This window comes from Chiloscyllium plagiosum, chromosome 49, assembly GCF_004010195.1.
Source record: "Chiloscyllium plagiosum isolate BGI_BamShark_2017 chromosome 49, ASM401019v2, whole genome shotgun sequence".
Classification (NCBI taxonomy): Eukaryota; Metazoa; Chordata; class Chondrichthyes; order Orectolobiformes; family Hemiscylliidae; genus Chiloscyllium; species Chiloscyllium plagiosum.
Window position 1 is genome coordinate 2,961,984 of NC_057758.1, and position 21,453 is coordinate 2,983,436.

The window sequence follows — 21,453 nt, forward strand, 5'->3', positions numbered from 1 at the left end:
GTCCGCACAACATAGAGGGTCGAAGGGCTTGTACTGTGCTGTAAAGTGCTATGTTCTATGTTTTATGTTCTAAATGTCTGTGTGCAGTTTGTACATTCTCCCGTGTCTGTGTGGGATTTCAATTAGTGCTCCGGTTTCCTCCCACATTCCAAAGATGCGCCATTCAGGTGAGTTGGCCATGCTAAATTGTCCATAGTGTCGGGTGCATTATATAGTGGGAAATATGTCTGGGTGTGTTACTCTTCGATGGGTCGTTGTGGACTGGTGAGGACGAATGGCCTGTTTCCACAGAGGAGGGAATCTTATCTAATCTGATCGAGTTTTTCTTGAAAAGCAACTATTCAGGTTAATGGGAAATAATGTCGTGCAGCTGACAAATGTCTTGGAAGGAATAAAACTTTCAGAAGCATTGCAAAACGCCGAACACAAATGATAGAGGCATCTGGCAGGCATCATGAGATTACAGAGCAGTCCACATATATATTATGCATTGATTGCAGTTTTATTGGACAAGATGTTTAGGTTTGTTGATGTGCCTTACAAGCATATCAATGTTGCGTTAGTTGTTGTACCATGAATGAAAGTAAAATGTTTTATTTCCCTGGGGAACCCAACGCATCATTCAAGCTTCTGATTTGTAGTCCAGCAAGTAGGTTAGCTGTTTGTCAAAATGTCCAAGAATGTAGGGAGGCTGTGGAGAAGGTAGCATTGACAGGGAATACTTGCGGACACAAAGATGGGTTCAAGTGTGTATACTTTAACGCAAGGAGTATCAGAAATAAAGTGTGTGAACTTAAGGCGTGGATTGGTACCTGGGACTACGATGCTGTGGCCATCACGGAAACGTGGATAGAAGAGGGACGGGAATGGTTGTTGGAAGTTCCTGGTTACAGATGATTCAGTAAGATTAGGGAGGGTGGTAAAAAAGGAGAGGGGGTGGCGTTGCTAATTAGAAATGGTATAACAGCTGCAGGAAGGCAGTTCGAGGGGGATCTGCCTTTGGAGGTAGTATGGGCTGAAGTCAGAAATAGGAAAGGAGCAGTCTCCTTGTTGGGTGTTTACTATAGGCCCCCCTAGCAGAGATGTGGAGAAACAGATTGGGAAACAGATTTTGGAAAGGTGCAGAAGCCATAGGGTAGTAGTCATGGGCGATTTCAACTTCCCAAATATTAGATTAGATTAGATTACAGTGTGGAAAAAGGCCCTTCGGCCCAACAAGTCCACACCAACCCGCCGAAGCGAAAAACAACCATACCCCTACATTTACCCCGTACGCAACATTACGGGCAATTTAGTATGGCCAATTCACCTGACCCTGCACATCTTTGGACTGTGGGAGGAAACCGGAGCACCCGGAGGAAACCCACGCAGACACGGGGAGAACGTGCAAACTCCACACAGTTAGTCGCCTGAGGCGGCGATTGAACCCAGGTCTCTGGCGCTGTGAGGCAGCAGTGCTAGCCACCGTGCCGCCCATATTGATTGGAAGCATTTTAGATCAAGTAGATTGGATGGGGCGGTGTTTGCGCAGTGTGTCCAGGAAGCTTTTCTAACTCACTATGTTGATTGTCCGACCAGAGAGGAGGCCATATTGGATTTGGTACTTGGTAACGAACCAGGACAAGTGATGGGCTTGTTAGTGGGTGAACATTTTGGTGATGGTGAACACAATTCTGTGACTTTCACCTTGGTTATGGAGATAGATAGGTCCGTCCAACAGGGTAGGTGTTACAATTGGGGGAGGAGTAAAAATGATGCTGTAAGAAGGATCTGAGGAGCATAAATTGGGAGCATAGGCTGTCAGGGAAGGATGTCGTTGAAATGTGGAACTTTTTCAAGGAACAGATGCGACTTGTCCTTGATATGTATGTACCTGTCCGGCAGGAAAGAGATGGCCGTGTGAGGGAACCTTGGTTGACGAGGGAGGTTGAATGTCTTGTAAAGAGGAAGAAAGAGGCTTACATAAGGTTGAGGAAACAAGGTTCAGGCACCTTTCAGTCAGAAAAGAGATGGTCGTGTGTGGGAACCTTGGTTGACGAGGGAGGTTGAATGTCTTGTAAAGAGGAAGAAGGAGGCTTACATAAGGTTGAGGAAACAAGGTTCAGACAGAGCATTGGAGGGATACAGGAGAGCCAGAAGGGAGCTGAAGAAAGGGATTAGGAGAGCTAAGAGAGGGCATGAAAAATCTTTGGCGGATAGGATCAAGGATAACCCCAAGGCCGTTTATGCGTATGTGAGAAACATGAGAATGACGAGAACGAGGGTAGGTCCGATCAAGGACAGTAGTGGGAGACTGCATTGATTCGGAAGAGATAGGAGAGGTCTTGAATGAGTACTTTTCTTCAGTATTTACAAACGAGAGGCACTGTATTGTTGAAGAGGAGAGTGTGAAACGGACTGGTAAGCTCGAAGAGATACTTGTTAAGCAGGAAGATGTGTTAGACATTTTGAACAACTTGAGGATAGACAGTCCCCCGGGCCTGATGGGATATATCCTAGGATTATGTGTGAAGCAAGGCAGGAAATTGCAGAACCGTTGGCAGTGATCTTTTCGTCTTCACTGTCAACGGTGCTGGTACCAGCGGACTGGAGAGTGGCGAATGTTATGCCCCTGTTCAAAAAAGGGAATAGAGATAACCCAGGGAATTACAGGCCAGTTAGTCTTACTTCGGTGGTAGGCAAAGTAATGGAAAGAGTACTGATGGATAGGATTCATGAGTATCTGGAAAGACACTGCTTGATTAGGGACAGCCAGCATGAAATTGTGAGTGGTAGGTCTTGCCTTACAAGTCTTATTGAATTCTTTGAGGAGGTGACCAAGCATGTGGATGAGGGTAGAGCAGTGGATGTAGCATACATGGATTTTAATAAGGCATTTGATAAGGTTCCCCATGGTAGGCTTATGCGGAAAGTCAGGAGGCATGGGATAGAGGGAAATTTGGTCAGTTGGATAGAAAACTGGCTCACCGGTCGAAGTCAGAGAGTGGTGGTATATTGTAAATATTCAGCCTGGAGCCCAGTTACAAGTGGAGTTCCGCAGGGATCAGTTCTGGGTCCTCTGCTGTTTGTAATTTTTATTAATGACTTGGAAGAGGGAGTCGAAGGGTGGGTCAGTAAATTTGCAAATGATACGAAGATTGGTGGAGTTGTGGATAGTGAGGAGGGCTATTGTCGGCTGCAGAGGGACTTAGACATGATGCAGAGTTGGGCTGAGGAGTGGCAGATGGAGTTCAACCCTGTCAAGTGTGAGGTTGTCCATTTTGGAAGGACAAATAAGAATGCGGAATACAGGGTTAACGGTAGGGTTCTTAGTAAGGTGGAGGAGCAGAGGGATCTTGGGGTTTATGTTCATAGATCTTTGAAAGTTGCCACTCAGGTGGATAGAGCTTGTAAGAAGGCCTATGATGTATTAGCGTTCATCAACAGAGGGATTGAATTCAAGAGTCGTGAGGTGATGTTGCAACTATACAGGACTTTGGTTAGGCCACATTTGGAGTACTGTGTTCAGTTCTGGTCGCCCTACTTTAGGAAAGATGTGGAAGCTTTGGAGAGTGTGCAGAGAAGATTTACCAGGATGTTGCCTGGAATAGAGAAGAGGTCGTACGAGGATAGGTTGAGAGTGCTAGGCCTTTTCTCATTGGAACGGCGAAAGATGGGGCTCACTTGATAGGGGTTTATAAGATGATCAGAGGAATAGATAGAGTAGACAGTCAGAAACTTTTCCCCCGGGTACAACAGAGTGTTACAATGGGACATAAATTTAAGGTGAAGGGTAGAAGGTATAGGGGAGATGTCAGGGGTAGGTTCTTTACCCAGAGAGTGGTGGGGGCATGGAATGCGCTGCCTGTGGGAGTGGCAGAGTCAGAATCATTGGCGACCTTTAAGCGGCAATTGGATAGGAACATGGATGGGTGCTTAAGCTCGGACAAATGTTCGGTACAACATCGTGGGCCGAAGGGCCTGTTCTGTGCTGTATTGTTCGATGTTCTATGTTCTCTTTGAGTTGCTTTGAAGATGCACCCCGTGAAAGCCACTTCGGGGTAGTCTTTGGACTCTAACACATATGTGAAAATAGAGCTCTGAAGAGGCGAAGCACCACAGGAAGGAAGACTCTTCTTTGATATTTCTCCATATAATATATGCTTCTGTTTGGTTTGAGCTGCTCGAGCGTTATCCCGACAAGTCAGTGGGCAGCACTGCTCCCTCAGAGCGCCAGGGACCTGAGTTCAATTCCTGCCTCGGGCGACTGTCTGTGTGGAGTTTGCAGAATCTCCTGTGTCTGCGTGGGTTTCCTGCATGTGCTCCGGTTTGGTCACACAATCCAAAATATGCAGGTCAGGTGAATTGGCCATGCTAATTTGCTCATAACAGGAGGTGCCCTTGTCAGGGATAAATATATGGTGGGAGAATGTTTTCAGCTGGGTGACTCTTTGGACGTTCGATGTGGACTTAATGGGCTGAAAGGCCTATTACCATTCTTTTGGGAATCTAATTTAATCTACCCCTTCATCTAGAAACACATTCCATACAGGCAGCACAGGCAGCATGAAAACAAATGTCTCTTAGGTCCCTTTCAACTCTATTTCCACTCACATTAAACTTAGCCCTTTTGAACTCCCTACCAGTGGGAAAAAATAGTTTTTCTATTCATCTTACTTGCGACGCCCATGGTTTCATAAACCAGCATCAGGTCACTCCTCGGCCTTCAGTCTTGGAGAGTAAATAATAATCCAGCGTCTCCAGATATTTCAAACTTACGATTCCCGGCAACGGTATTGTAAATATTTTCCGAATCCTGATATTAACATGTCAAGGGTCTCATCTGCAATCACAGTTTTGGCCAAAGCAGAACAGGAATACTGGATTCTCAGAAAAACACGTGAGTGTAATAACCTTGACTTGAAATGGAGCAGAAATCCAGGATAAATCAGTGCATTCCCAAACAACTATCTATTCAATTGGTTGCGCATTCCCACCATGTCTGCAGGGTTTCAGCTGGTTGTACTGTTTTTCCCACATAGCTCAAAAATGTGCAGATCAGTTGGTTTAACCACCAGAAATGCGAGGATCGGGTGGGGAGTTGCGTTCTTCTGTGAAATTGGTGAAGGCACGGTGAGCTGAATGGCCTCTTCCTGTGTTCTCGAGATTCTATGTGAGCCCACTGTAACGAAAAGAAATGAAACTGCAACTTCAACTTTAGAATTGATATTAAAACCAATACTTTAACTGCAGAGCATTCTCGTATCCATTTTTCTCACGGTCCAGCATAGATATTCCTCAGCTGTGGAACCTCTAACATACTTTTGTCACAGAGCACACACATGTCGAGACAAAGAAGGTGCAGGACTGATTTGACGAGTGATAGACGGTTAAATCCTTTTTCCCGGCATCTTGCTAAATTTGGGGCAGAAATTCGTGCATTTGTGAAAATGCTCCCTGATATTTTTTTCAAACCTGAGAGAGAGGGAGGGTGCTGCTGAATAGTGATTTTAGTGAAATAAATCCGCTCAATGTGACAAGTATCTGAAACAATATCGCACAGCCACCAGGGGTGGTGTTTAGACAGAAATATCATATACAGTAACGCAAAACATGATGAATAATCAGTTTAAATCACCTCAGAGCCTCATGAAGCAATGAGAGGAATAATTCCCAATTTTGGGGTCTGGCCTACATCAACACAATCCGTAGTGGTCTACGTTGGTCTATTTCTCAGACCAATCAGGTTCCCACGGCTCTGTTTAAATTTAAGCAATCCTTGCTGTTGATTGTGACCCAACATCAATGGGTGTATTTCACACGCAAACGCTCCTCTCGATCAGATTCATACAGTCTTATTTCAATTTCGCCAAAGTCTGGTAGCTGTCAATCTGCATCAATGCGCATCTTGTCAGCAGGAACGCCTGACCTATCAGATGTTTGATGGAAGCTCAGCGTGTGTCTGAGAGTGAGTGTGCCGCAGTCAGTGGAACTCTGGGACAGCCTCTTCACTGGTTGGAGTTTTGCATTCTCTCAAAACCAATTTTGCATTCTCTGTAAATCTTCTTGATGCTTGCGATATTATGGTGACCATCAATGGACACAATCCTCCAACATTGGCCTAAAGAAAGGCCACCACATGAGAAGGCTGTATTTTGCTCATATTCTGCCTCCCGGTTCCTCTCTGTCATGATGTTAAGACACGGATTTGAATGTGTAATACGATATGACCACCGATGGCCTGCCAGTGTCGTCCATTTTTATCCACATGCCTGATAACGCAGTGTTTCATGGCTCATTGAATTGACACAAACAAATGGAGTCTGAACTGCTGAGATGACAGATTTCTGTATTCACAAACACAAATGATTTCCCGCGTTGCATATTGCCTTTTCTTATTTGAGTAGAGACGAAGGAAAGCTGCAGATGATAGCATCCAGGATAGACAAGCAGGAGGCTGGAAGAAGACCGCAGGCCAGGCAGTACCAGGAAGTGGAGAGGTCAACGTTTCGAGTGTAACCCTCCTTCATAGAACCGAAACGTGGACTTCTCGATCTCCTGATGCTGCCTGGTTTGCTGTGTTCTTCCATTCCTGCGTTATCACCTTTTCTTCTTTGATGTCTGAAAGGCGTTTTTCTGTGTTGTAATGCTCAATGATTTCTCCTGATTGGTTAACTGACCAAATCCTCTCAAAGTTGCTTGGTTTCAAGACAGATATCAAAGAAGGAGATATACATAGTTAATTTTCGAGAGGAGGTAACTGGCATAGAAAACGAAACACTTGAGGCAGAATCTGCAATGGTAACATCATTAATGTAGCATCGAGCGCAGAAGGCCTGACTTGGAGGGGTTCATGAGGTTTCAGTATTCAACCAGTTGTAGTTATCAGATCAGTTATCAGATCCAAAGATGGAAGAGTACAAGTCGGCCATCCTCAACTGCAAGTCTGCTGTTCCATACAATGCGATCGTGGCTGTTCTGACTGTTCTCAATTCCACATTCTTCCATTTTCCTGTTAATTCCTCGATTCCCATCCTGATTAAAATTCTGTCTGCCTCTCTGATCACTGAACCCTCTCTGAATTACCTCCAATGCCAGCATATCTTTCCTCGACGAGGGACTGAAACGTGTTCTCACTATGTCAGCTGTGCTCTCCCTAGAGTTTTGGAGGGTTTTGGCAAAGCCTCCTGACTTTTGTACTTCGTTCCTTTTGAAATTAGGCAAAGCGACAGATCTATTTCAAATCTCGTGAAGTTGTTTGCTAATCGACATGCTCAGAGATGGTTTTCCATACCTCTAGATCAGGTCAGACTTGCACACACTTCTTTCTGACTCAGAGACAGGGCCACTACGACTACATGACAAGAGCCCACCGTCACTGTGACGCAGCATGTCAATGTGACAAATGAGAGGACAGGGAATTGTCGTTTAGTCATCATTTCTTGTAAGGAGAAACGGACTGAACACACCTGAACAGCAGCAAGCATCTCAAGTGTACAGAGGCCACTCCTGTACACCTTGATTTCCCTGATTGCAAATGGTGAGATGCACATTCCGCTGCAGTTAAGATTAACAGCTGAACATACCTTCTGTGGCGGATTCCATGAACAGCAGGGCTTCAAGCAACAAAAGCAATGTTGTCACATCAACGCTGTAATTCTGAGAGGGCGAATAATCAGACTGGAACACAGATTCTCTTTTCATGTGCTCACAGAGTAATCTGATAGTATTAAACATTGACACAATGATAACGGTTTCCACTTTGTCTTCTATTAAAATGCAAATCACTAACTGAGACGGACATCAATTGGTAACAAATATTAAGGGTGTCTTTTGAACATTTACATCAAAACCCGAAAGGCTGATGGAATTTCCGACCTTATTTCAATGAGATTGGAGGACAAGAGTGTGGAGGTCTCAGTGTAACTTTAAAAAGTGGTTGTACAATCATATCCGGAGTACCGTGAGCAGAACTGGTCCCTATTTTGCAGGAGAGATATCTTTTCATTGGAGGAACTTCAGAGAAAGTTCACGAGGATGATTGCTGATATGAAGTGCTGATCTTAAGAGCAAAACCTAAAGTTTTTACGACGCTACTTCCTGGAGTTTCTAAGATTGAGAGGTGTTCTGACGGTAAATGCATGGAATTCTTCAGGTGGCTTTTCATGGTAGATGTTGACATAATGCTATTCCTCACGGGGGAGTCAATGGCCAGAGTCTCAGAATAAAGGTGCACAAATTTAATACTGAGATGAGGAGGAAATTCTCACCTCACAGATGCGATTGCTTGGAAAACCTTGCCAAAGAGAGCTGTGGACGCCAAATCTCTCCTTACCTTTATGGCGACGACAGAGAGAAACTTGATCTGTCACAGAATCAAGGATAACAGAGAAAGGGCAGGAAAGTGGATGTAAAGAACATTTGAGCCGCCAAGATTCGGGTGAATAGCAGAGCAGATTTGAGGGGCCGTGCGGCCTTCTTCTCGTCCTAATTTTTAAAGTTTTCACTGAAATTAATCCTTCATTGTTCACACCTCTCTGCATCAGAAACCAGTCACTCGGCCGGCTCAGCTACTCAACTACAACATTGAGAAAGCAGCAATGACATGATGATGCAAAACAGATATACCGGTGGCAAATGGTCGTATAAACATGTAGGGCAAGATTGAGCCAAAAAAACAACTGAGCAACAGAAAGGCAGAGATTGTGGGAAACCTTAACAAGTACAAGATTCCATCCATCTCTCAGAGTTCAACAGAGGTTGCACTGTTCAGTAGTAAAGCCAGGAAACAACATCCAGCATCTGATTGTGTGCACAAACAGGGTGCACTCAATTGAGTGTCTAAAAATCAGTCCCCCAGACTGTAGACTGTTACGACACGGTGATGAACCCTTCAGCTAATTAAATCAAACACACGGAAAAAACTGACTTTGCCTCATAATCTCTTAAATTATGAGTGACAAGGAACTCCCAAATTCAAATATTTAAAGAAAAACATTAATTTATTCATGAACTTTAAAAGCGAACATTAACCAATAACTATTTAAAAGTCTAAACCTCATTTTTCTTAAATGCTTGTTATCTGCCTCCAACTCGTTCACAACATATTGTTCCAATATACTTTCCAACGCCTCTCCCCCAAGTCCCTCCTCCCTACCTTTTATCTTAGCCTGATGGACACACTTTCCTTATTCCTGAAGAAGGGCGCATGCCCGAAACGTCGATTCTCCTGCTCCTTGGATGCTGCCTGACCTGCTGCGCTTTTCCAGCAACACATTTTCAGCACTGTTCAAATATACACCCGCATTGAAATAACATCAACTTAATTTCTCAAGCACCGACCAGTCGTCGTTGGTACCTGTCTTCTTTTGGCTCAGATCTCCCTGAGTTGTCTTCGGTCTTCTACTGCAAAGATGTTTCAGATGAAAAAGTACCTTTGTCAGTGAATGTTTTGAATGGCAATCTCTCTCCAGGTGGCAGTTACTCTCTCGATGGCAATTGGTCTCTGTCTAACTTTCCAAAATGTCTGCTTCTTTATACCGTAAACATCAGATTGTCTCATTTGTTCGAAATTGGCAAAAATAATACATTCAAACTCGATTGAGTTTTAGTATCCTGGAGCATCATTTCAACTCGTTGGTTAAAGTCGAATTGTTGTGAAAACAACAACCAAAATCCAGGACATTGTTTCACAACCAAATGCCACACATATTCAGACTTCCAGTGCACTCTGAGACAGCTGGCTAGTCACGTGACAGTTACCTGTTGGCTCGCTGTGCAAAACAGCTTTCACTCTCTTTTCAAAGCCTTCGACTGCATTACACCTTTCACCAGAATAAAAAATGAATTATCAAACTGAAAACATGGCTTATTTTTTTCTAATTCTTAACCCTCATTACAGAAAATACACAGAACATTAATCTAAATTCATATCAATTCCTGCACACGCATGCGTGCGTGCATGCTGACATACACACATACACACACAGAGACATACACACACACATATCTGTGTACAAGATAGCACATCTGCCATCACATTCTTATGAACCACAGCATGTAGAAGTTGTAAATTAATAGTCTATAACATAGGACTCCAACGAAGTTGTCGCATATTGTTGTCTTTAAATCATGCCCAGATTGTAAGAGGTTTGTGATCGGTGCAAACAACTGTCTCTGGCCCACTATTTGCCAGATAAACACTACAGTTGCAGAGTCGCTAATTCCTTTTCGGTGGTAGAGTATTTTCTCTGGTGAGTGTTGAGTTCCTTCGTAAAGTAACCAATTGGCCGTTCAATGCCATCATCAGCTTCCTTTAGCATCATGGCTCCTGACTCCTTTACCACTTGCATCGATTGCAACTTTTCGGGGGGCTTCAAAATATTTGGTGCAGCCCAAACTGGTGCGATGCTTTCAATTTGAAAAATATCTCATGGCATTGTTCTATCCAACGAAATTTTGTGTTCTTTTTCTTTACATCTGTAACAATGCCAATGCGCTGCTGAATTTGGGAATAAACGTCTGGTGGAATCTGTTATGTCCCAACAATAGAAGCACATCTTTCTTCGAGATTGGTCGTGGAAATGGCCTTCATCTTTGCATTCCTTGGGATCAATCTTCCATTACCGATGTTATGTCCCAAGGACATCACCTCTGCCTTCATAATTCTGTTTGCTTTAAGCTTATGATCAGTTTTGAGCCTCTTCATCTTTCAAAGAGCTCTGCCAACTGCACCATGTGATCTGTTCATGATTCACAAAAGATCACGATATCATTCAGAGGGACTACACATTTTGTTTTCACAGCCACAACACTTTTCATGCATCTTTGGTGGTGCGGTTTTCTTTCCAAAACTGATCAATTCGATAAACGTGCTCTTCAAGAACCCCTCATCGTTATAGTTCATCTGGCATGACATGTCAAAAAGAAGAGCAAACATTGTTTCAACACCGAGCAACTGTAAAATTGGTTCGACGCTGTTTGAATATTGCAAAATTCCAGTCTCCCTCCTATCAGAAAGATATTGTGAATTTTGAAAGGATTCAGAAAAGATTTACAAAGATGCTGCTGGGATTAAAGTTGTAGGGAAAGGCTGCATAGTCTGGGGCTGGTTTCCCTGTAGTACGAGAGGCTGAACTGTGACCTTGTAGGAGTTAACAAAATCATGAGGCGCATGCTTATGGTAAATGGACGAGGTTTATGCCCTCTGGTCGTAGAGTCTGGAACAATAGTTTTAAGTTGAGAGTGCAAAAATGTAGAAGGGGCTAAATGGGCAAACTTTCAAGCTGGAGTCGTGCATCTATAGAATGAGTCAGAAAAGAAATAGACGACTACAAAATTCCATGCAACGACTGCCACAAATACTACGTAGGACAAACAGGAAGAAAGTTAGCCACCAGGATACATGAACGCCAGTTAGCCACAAAAAGACACGACCCTCTATCCCTCGTAGCCCAATACACGGTGGAAAAAAACCACCATTTCGACTGGGACAACACATCTATCCTGGGACAGACTAAGCAAAGACATGCCTGGATGACAGCTCTCGAGCTGTGGACGGACTCGTTTTGGACCATGTGAAATACTGAAGTGATTTGGATATCGCACGTTTAGTAGATTGGTCACTGCATATTCGCCGTTCCGAGGGAGAAAGGGAATAGGTGACCAAAAGGCGGGAAAAGAGCAGGAAGGTAGTGCCGGAGACCCCTACGGTCATTTTTCTCCAAAGCAGGTACACCGTTTTTGGATACTGATGGGGGAGATGGCTCACCAGGGCAAGGAAGAAATAGCCAGATTCATGGCACCATGGCTGGCGCTGCTGGTTAGAAGGGTGGGAAAAAGAGTGTCAAGGGTGTTGTCATAGTGGTTCAATTGGAAAGGGAGTAGATCGGCGATTGTGTGATCGAAAACGAGACGACTGAATGGAATATTGCCTCCCAGGTGCACGGATCAGTTCGGATGTAGAACATTGTAGAGGGGAAGGGTGAACAGCCAGTTTTCGTGATGCACAAAAGCACAGATGATACAGGTAAAATACGTGATGTGGTCCTACTAGCAGAATTTAGGGAATTAGGAGCCACGTGGAAAGGTAGGACTTTTGAGGTATTCATCCAACCTCAGTATTGCTACCGGTACCATGTGCTAGTCAGAGTAGAAATGAAAGTATACGCAGAATAAATGCGTGGCTTGGGAGATGGTGCAGGAGGGAGGTGTTTTGATTTTCGGGACATTGGGACCGTTTCTGTTTGAGGTGGGACAATTTCAAGTTGGACGGTCTGTACCTGGGCAGGGCTGGAAACATTGCAATGCTGGAGAGATCATGGATAGCACGTTTAGCAAATTGGTTACAGCGGACATTAGGCTTGCTTAGGGAAAAAGGGAATAGGTGATAAAAGGGTTTTGCTAACGCAATTGGGGAGGGTTTAAACTAACGTGGCAGAGGGGTGAGAACCAAATAAGCAAATTGTAGAGCGTTACGATGTAGTAACTAAAATGTGTTCAGAACAAGATAACAAATTCAACGTGACTGAGGCGAAGAGTAGGTATGGAGCAGTTGAAGAACGCAAAAGTAGAGGTGGTCTGAGTTGCACTTTTTAAAATGTGATAAGTGCAGTTGGTGAGTCAGATGATGTTAGGGAATGAATTGCACCTGGGAGTATGATGTCATTACTAGTACTGCGACATGCTTGATGGAAGATTTGTAACTAAGAATTAAAGGATAAAAAATTTACAAGCAGAATGAATTGTGATGTAAAAGGGGTGGAGAATTTTCACGACTGTTCAGAGAGGATATCACAACTCTGCTGAAGGAATAGACTATAGAGGACACAAGCAGTGAGACAATATGGGCAGAGCTTAGGAACAGGAAATAGGAAGGGTGCGGTAAAAATGTTGGGGCTGGGCTGCAGGCCTCCCAACATTAGACATGAGATAGAGGTACAAATATATTAGCAGGCTATGGAAACGTGTATGAGCAACAGGGTCGTGGTGACTGATGATTTTGATTTTCCCAACATTGACTTAGATTCAGTTAGTGCTGGAGGTCTAGTTGGAACAGAATTTCTAAGTAGAATCCAGGAGGGTACATAGATAGCCCAGGCGGGTATGTAAATAGTCCACTTGGGGAGGAGCCATTCTCGATATTTTGTTGGGAAATGAGGCGAGTAGGTGGTTGAAGTTTCAGTGGGGCATTATTTTGAGAATAATGATCACAATTACATAAGTTTTAGACGACTCATGGACAAAAACGAGAGTGGTCCTAAAGTAAGAGTTTTAAATCGGGGGAAGGCCGACTGTAGGAAAATATGGGAGGAGCTGTGGAATGTGGATTGGAAACACCTGTTTGAAAGTAAATACACATTTGATATCTGGGGAGCCTTTAATGGTAGATTGATTAGAGCGCAGAACAGACATGCCCTGTGAAGAAGAGGATTAGAACTGGCAAAATCAGGGAACCAGGTATGACAGGTGAAATTGTGAGAATAGCGAAGAGAAAAAAGAAGCATAAATGTGGTGAGTCGACTGAAAACAGACGAAGATTTGGGAGAATGTCTGGAAAGTAGGAACAACCTGAAATGAGGCAGAAAGAGGGATAAAAGTGGTCATGAGATATCTTTACTGAACAGGGTTAAGGAAAATCCCAAAGCTTTTTATTGTTATATAATGAACAAGAGGGGAACTCAATACAGGGTTGGCCCAGTCAAAGACAAAGGGGATAAGTTATGTGTGTGGTCTGACTAAATGAGTGAGATTCTTAATGAGCACATTGACTCGGTATTCATCAAGGAGAGGGGTATGACAGTGTTGAGGTTATGGATAGATGTTGATTACTCTCGGTCAAGTCGGGTTAAGGAGGGAGGAAGTGTTGGATATTCCGAAACGCATTAAGGTGGACAAGTCCGAATGCGATCTATCCAAGAATACTGATGGAAGCGAGAGAGGAAATAGTTGGGTCCTTAACAAACGTATTTTCAGTATCCTTGAAAACGGATGAGGCCCTGGGTGATTGGATAATTGCTAATGTTGCCCCCTTGCTTAAGAAGGGTCGCAAGGATCATCCAGGTAATTATTGACCGCTGAGCCTCATGTAAGTGGTAGCGAAGCGCTGGAAAATATACTGAAGAATGGGATTCATTTAATTTGTAAGAAAATACGCTTATTAGGGATCACAACACGTTTTTTATGCAGGAAGAAACATGTCTTACAGACATGTAACAGAATTCTTTGAGGACGTGTCAAAGTTCATTGATGAGGGAAAGGCTGTCAAATGCACGGTCTTTACTAAAGCATTTAATAATGTTCCACATGGTAGGCTGCTGGAAAAATTGAAGTCAAATGCGATCCATTGCGTACTAGCTATGTGGATCGAGAACTCGCTGGGAAGCAGGGGTCAGAGCGTAGTCGTCGAAAAGAGTTTCTCAGAATGTAAAACTGTCACCAGTGAGTTTTCCACAGGGATCTGTATTGGGACTATTCTTGTTTGTGATTTACATAAATGATCTGCAGAAAGGTGTAGTTGTTCTGATTAGCAAGTTTGCAGATGTCACCAAGATGTTTTGATTTGTAGACAGTGAAGGGGACTGTTAATGAATGCATTAGAATATAGATAAATTGGAGAGTTGGTCAGGGAAAAGGCAGGTGCAGTTCAATGTCGGCAAATGCGTGATGATGCAATTTCGAACATCCAATACAAGAGTGAATTATAAAGTTACTGGGAAAGCCCTGGGGAAAATTAACGTCCAGAGACATCTGCGTGTTCAGGTCCAGTGTTCCGTGAAGGTCACAACGCGGGTGATAGACTGGTCAAGGATACATACGGCATGCAGACGGTGTATTGAATACAAGGGTTGGCAGATCATGTTCCAGTTGTCTAGGAGTTTGGTAGGGCCAAAATTTGAACAGTGTGCACAGTTCTGGTAGCCACATTACCAAAACGATGTGGATGTTTTGGAGAGGATGCAGAGAAGGTCGACCAGGATTTCACCTGGCATGTAGGGTGCGAGCTATGAAGAGAGTTTGAGAAGGTTGTTATTATTTTCATTAGAAAGAAGAGCGTTGAGGATGGACCCTATTGAGATCTACAAAAGTCAGGAGAGGTAGAGACAGGGTGGATAGCAAGAAGCATTTTCTGTGAGTAGTGATCACAAGTTCAATATGACAGGGAAAGTAAAGGAAATCATATATGGAATTTTCTTTATGCAGAAGGTGGTGGGTGCCTGGAACGCGTTGCCAGCAGAGCCAGTAGAGGTGGCACGACAGCATCATATAAGATATATCGAGACAGGTATATGCATAATCTGAGAGCAGGGCGATACAGATCCTTAGAAAATAGGCAACAGTTTTAAATAGAGGATTTGATTCAGCGCAGGCTTGGAGGTTGAAGGTCCGGTTCCTATGTTGTAATTCACTTTGTTCTTCGATATGTTGTCAGCACGGATGACTCGCACCAAAGGATGTCTTGAGGATTGGAGTGATTTCCGTCTTCAGGTGCACGAGTCCCAAGTAGTCCTTGAATAAGCAAAGAACATCATAAAAGAGGCTTTTGTGTTGCTGGCCTTTATGACAAGATGGATTGAACTTTATTACAATCTTTCTGTTATGCAGGGTGCTAGAATTTCCTCATCTGGAATATCGTGTGCGATTCTGGGCCCTTTATTGAAAGATACATGTAAGTTTGTTGGAACTTGTGAAGAAGGCGGTTTCATGGCTGATTCCCTGAAATGAGAGATTTCTTTGACGAGATAACGTTGGACTTATTGCGCTTGCTCCCTCTGGAGTTTTGGGAAGTGAAGGAGAGTTGGGGGAAGGTTGTGAGCTGATTGATGAGTGTAAGATACTGAACAATCTTGTAAAAGCAAACATGAGACGAGATGTCTCCTGCCATGGGTCAGCATGGAATGAGAGACGAACGGATTTACAATTGGGGGAGGACCAGATTAGGAGGTCGACCATTCAGGTCGCAAGTGAAAATTCTTTCTTTCTCTCTCTGAGGAAACTTGTATGTGACTGTGACACTCTGTGCGCTCGCAAGGTGGTGCAGATGGTATATGGAAGATTTTTGAAGACTGCAGTGAACAGATTCTTGTTCACAGAGAAATGGAAAGTTACTGAACGCGGATAGGGCAATGTGAAACTTCAAAGCCAGCAGAATTAGCCATGATCATTCTGAATGATGGAGAAGCCTCGAGGTAGCCGAATGCATTATGGTCTGCTCCTGTCTGCTATCTCCTGTGATTGTGACTGAACGAAATGTTAGTTAAACACATTCCGTGGATATGTGAGCAATTAACCTCAGAAACGTTATGTCCTGTTTTTCTCGGCGAGATGCCTTCTCACTTCATTCATCCTGAAGCCCTCCTGGGTATTCACAGTTTGCACTGTACTATCCCAAACTGAACCTTTTGGTATAATGTGACTCAGTTCTCCGCAATGACATGCTGCTAACACACGGTCACAATCTCCTGTCTGTGTTGACTATCCACTCTCTCTCTGTCTCATTCTCGCAAGCACTGCAACATTTACCTTCAACAATTTTCTTATCTCTCCTGTATATCTCGTAACCAGGAAAATGGCGCACCCAGTCCTGCTCCAACTGAAACCCAAACTTTGGAGCCCACACAACATTAGTTTGCTTTCTATTGGGCACAGGTGGAGTGAAAATCTGAAAGTTTATCTCGCTAACACTGTTTACCACGTACCTTGCATTCATGTGCAGACACATTATGTTTTTATTTCCATGTTATTGTCTCTCTTACCCCAAACTATGAGTGGCCAATATTTTTCAGTTTCCTGAGGTGGGGTTACTGCCCCTGAAATCATTCGATGTGTCTGGTTGTTGCTCTCTGAATGTTCACTCAGAGTCCACGCTCCTGACAGGTCAGGTAAAAGCTTGCCCAGTACGAGAATAACATCAGCTGCACTGCAGTCTGTTGAAGTGTATCCGCTCAAAAGTCCACAGGTCATATCATTCTCATCATTCTTGATATTGTCCTTTCCCTGTGAAGCACCCATTTTGCTGTACTGTTCTACCCTTTGTTTTGTTTTCTTTCCTATTCTTCCTTCAACTGTGAGACTCATCAATTGTCTCTGCTACTTTCTGAAAAATATGTAACATGTTCATCATTATAGAACCATGGCAGATCTGTGTCAGAGTAGAGGGCATCAATGTAAGGTGAAGGAGCAAGTGGTGTCGCGGAGATATGAGATTTTCTTTTCACCCAGAGATGTGTAATGTGCTACCCGAGATAGTGGAGGGATCAGATACTCTCTCAACATTTTTAAAAGTGTCTGGTCGACCATTTTCTATATTGGGGCTTAGCAACCTCTGACTCCATGTATTGGGCAAATTGGAAGAATGTGTTTGCATTACAAAAATACGGTCCTGTCCCTCCCTGTACACGATTGCTGAAACTGAGCTTAGAGGAGTGCACATACATGGTTTATGACTGCCATTATCTTATTCAGAGCTAAACGATTGGCATAACCACCTCTCGATCAATTCAAGGGAAAAAGCTCAGAATTACAAAATTGAAATATTTTGCTGTTTTTGTGTTTTTTTTTGTAAAGTCCTGTTTTCAGGATATCTCAATAGGAACGTGAATGTTTTGTGATTTTCTGAGAGCAAGACATGTTGCTCTGACAGACGTCAGCAGAAGTCTGCATGTTCAGGTATCCTGAAAGTGGCAAAACAGATCGGCAGAGTGATCAGTAAATCATATTGCTTGCTTTCCTATATCGGTCAGGGTATTGAGTACAAGAGTTGGCAGGTCATGTTGCAGTTGTACAGGAATAGCGGAATAATGTGTACTGGTCGCCGTGTTATCAAAAGGATTGGATGCTTTTGAAAGGATGCAGAGGAGGTACACCAGGCGTTTGCCTGATATGGAGGGAGGGAGCTATGAATAAAAGTTGAGTGGGTTGGGAGTATTTTCATTAGAAAGGCAGAGGTTGGGATGTGAAATTGATTGAGGTATTCCAAATCATGAGAGGTAGCCACGTGGTGGATAGTACGGAGCTTTCTTCCCAGTTGGCAGAATCAATTACTGGGCATCACGAGTTCATGGCGAGAGGGGAAAATGTTGAGGGAAATATCTTGGAAAATTCCTTACACAGATGGTGGTGGATGCCTGGAACACATTGCCAGCGGAGCTGGTAGATACAGGCACAATAGTGTAATTTATGATACGTCTAGGTAGATATACAAATGGGCAGGGAGCAGAGGAATATAGATGTTAAGAAAATAGGTGACAGATTTAAATAGAATATCTGAACTGGTGCTGGCTTAGAGGACCGAAGGACCTGCGCCAGTCATTTTTTGTTCTTTGTTCTTTTTTATTCTTGTGCAGCCATTGCATTTATACAGCGAGATCAGATCAGTGTTGGTTTAAACACTATAGCCAGCCAAAAGCAGGAACAATGAAACAATACAGCAATGATTGCATTCAATATGTCCAAAAGGTCAATCTGGGCCTCCTCAAACCTGTATCCAATTCGAATCTGCTGTGCAGTTTCTCTGATGTTTTCACTTCTTCAAAGTCTACTTAGAGGCAGGGGGCTTCCCCATTGAGGCATAACACTCTCACTTCATACCACAGGCGCTTCGCAACATCAGCAGAGATGAAGCAGTGCCAGTCGAATCCTTTATGCAAAATGGGAAAAGGGACAACCGACCCATTTTCTGAAGAAAGGTGACTGGACCCGAAATACTATCTCTGTTCCAAACTCCCCAGATGCTGTCAGACCTGCTGATATTTTCCAGCCATTTTTGCTTTGGATTCAGACTCCCAGCTGGTCGTTGCTATTAATTTTACTATCCGAAATATTCACCTGCACAAATGTAGGTAAGAAGTGGGCAAACACAGGAATAGAAGGAATGGGTGGTGAGAGATATTCATTGAAAAAGTAAGTGTTCAATTTCCATGCTACGCTTGTATTTGGAGATTCTAACAGGCAGAGGCAAAATATAAAGGCTCCAAAGTGAACTTGAAAGCGTGAATTTTGAAGTGATCTTCGCTCATTCGATCATCGAGCTCAAAGCAAGAAACTAAATCTTCATTAATGGAGACGTTCAAGAGTAGGATCACGCAAATCAAAACTACGAACTGCAGGCTTAATTAAGAGACCCAATCCAGGATTTATTTCATAACCAGCACGAGTGCATGACAGCGACAGATCTGAGTCATTCCCAAAGAAACGTTTGAGATTTAAGAACTGTTGTTTCGCCAACATCCAGTTGTAAACGATGGCGGGCAATGGAAATAGCATCCGAGGCTCTGGTCGTTTCGAATATCCCCGTCTTATACAGTTCTGCACAGGATGTCAGAAGCAATCTGAAGCATTCCTAAGCTTATTCTGCCAGTCGTGCCTCATAGCTATTCGGTCCTCACCTCCATTGAGTCCACATTTGCAAGTCCAAAATCTATTCCAGCTTTTGGAATAATTATACTGGCTGAAAGAACTAGCTGCACAGTTCGTGATGCTGCTTCAGTCCAAAGAAATTCCTCTACCGGTCTTATCTAATCCCGTCAGTGTTCTTTCGTGTCAGCTAAGTGTTGGCACATTGCTTTCACTGAAATGTTCACTGAGGTCCAGCGAGTGATCTTCTCGGGCCATTGATACAGAGGTCATCAGGGCAAACCTTGGAGAAGCTCAGCAGATCTGGCAGCAGCTGTGTAGAGAGAGGAAGAGAGAGAGAGAGAGAATCAGAGTTCACGTTTCATTTCACTCCTATGCCAAAACTTGGACTGTCACCACACTTATTCCCGTTCCTGGTGCTTCTGGTCATCTGGAATATTCGTCCTGCGTTTACCCTGCTGACTTCAGTTTCGAGTCCAGTGTTGGTATTCTTCAGGACAGCATTTGTGGAGGTAGGAGGAGGGTGAACATTTTAAGCCCAATGTGACTTATGCACAAAATGAGTCTGGTCCCAAAGGTTATCAGTGGCAAGGGGTTCAAAGGTACACAAAACTGAATGAAGCCATCCATCCCATCTCAAGTAGCTGCCTCTATATTCTGAGCCTCTGCTCCTCTGTGCTCTGTCAAATATAATGTGTACTTTTCAACTGATGGATAATTTACAGGGTTTTTTTGCAGTTAACGGACTGGCTATTGAAATCCTCTCTCGGACTAAGTGTGGCCTATCAAAATGTATCAACCAGTATCTGGTGTATATGTGAGTGGCAGATCTGCTGGTCAACATCCATGACCTGATACTGAAGCATATTCCAATTGTGTATAATGCAAAATTTCTGTTAATGAAGTCAATCCCTGCGTGCAACATCCACGCCGTTCTTGTCCATGCAGCCACAGACTGTTCTGTCTGGTTCACTGTTGCTTTCAACTTTGATCGATTTGTGGCTATCTGTTGCCAAAAACTGAAACGTAAATATTGCAACGAGAAAATTACATCTGTAATTTTAGGAAGAGTGACAATACTGAGCTGTTTAAAGAATATTAGTTGATATTTTATGCTAACAAGTCAGTATCGGCTAAATAATCTCCCTTGATTTTGTCATGAAAAGTCAGGCATTGGCCAATCTCATTTCTGGGGAACATTCGAAATCATTCATTATCTACTAATCCCATGTTTGGCAATTCTTTTGACTGTGCTATTCAATGCATTTTGTGTCAGGCGTATCGTACTTGCCCACAGAGCCCGCAGGAGACTGAAGACACACAGCAGAGGGGAAAATGCCACAGACCCAAAAAATGGAGAATCGAAGAGAGTCCATAATCTTGTTGTTTCTTATTTCAGCCAATTTGGTGCTATCATGGGCAGCTTTTATGCTCCACTCAATATGGAAACGTATGTGGTGATTGGGACTAAAGGCAATCTATCTCCATTATTTTGTGGCAGAAATTGGATACATCTGCCAGCTCACCAGTTACTGTACAAACATTTGTATTTATGCCCTAACATTGAGCAAATTCAAGGATCAGTTGAAGAGTGTGCTCAAATATCCAATTTCACTCTCATTAAAGTTGCTTAAAAATAAAATGTAGTCGAAAAAATAGTGCAGTTGAGGATCTAAAGTTTGAATTTAGACTTTTGTCAGTAGCAACAAGCACATGCAGATTTCTATTAATCACAAAATGGCTTTTCAATTTAAAATAACACACAATATGGCTGCAAGTAATGATTTGACTCTGTGAGCTTGAATTGGTGCTTTAGTTGTTTTTAGAGATAAGAGACAATAATGGATTTCTTTTTTCATAATATGAACCATAAGATAGTGATTTGGTATTCGAACTAACCTTGAACTGCTATCATTAGATGGTGATCTACGTAAATTGAGAACCCATTCCCAGGGAATATCCTTGGATTAGGCTGTTGTCAATCATGTCACCATATGACAGTTTATTGGACTTTTCTTGTAATTAAGAACTCTTTCCCAGGAAATATCATTGGATTAACCTGCTGTAAATCATGTCACCTTATAATATGTGATTGGTCTTTTCTTGTAATTAAGGTTGTAC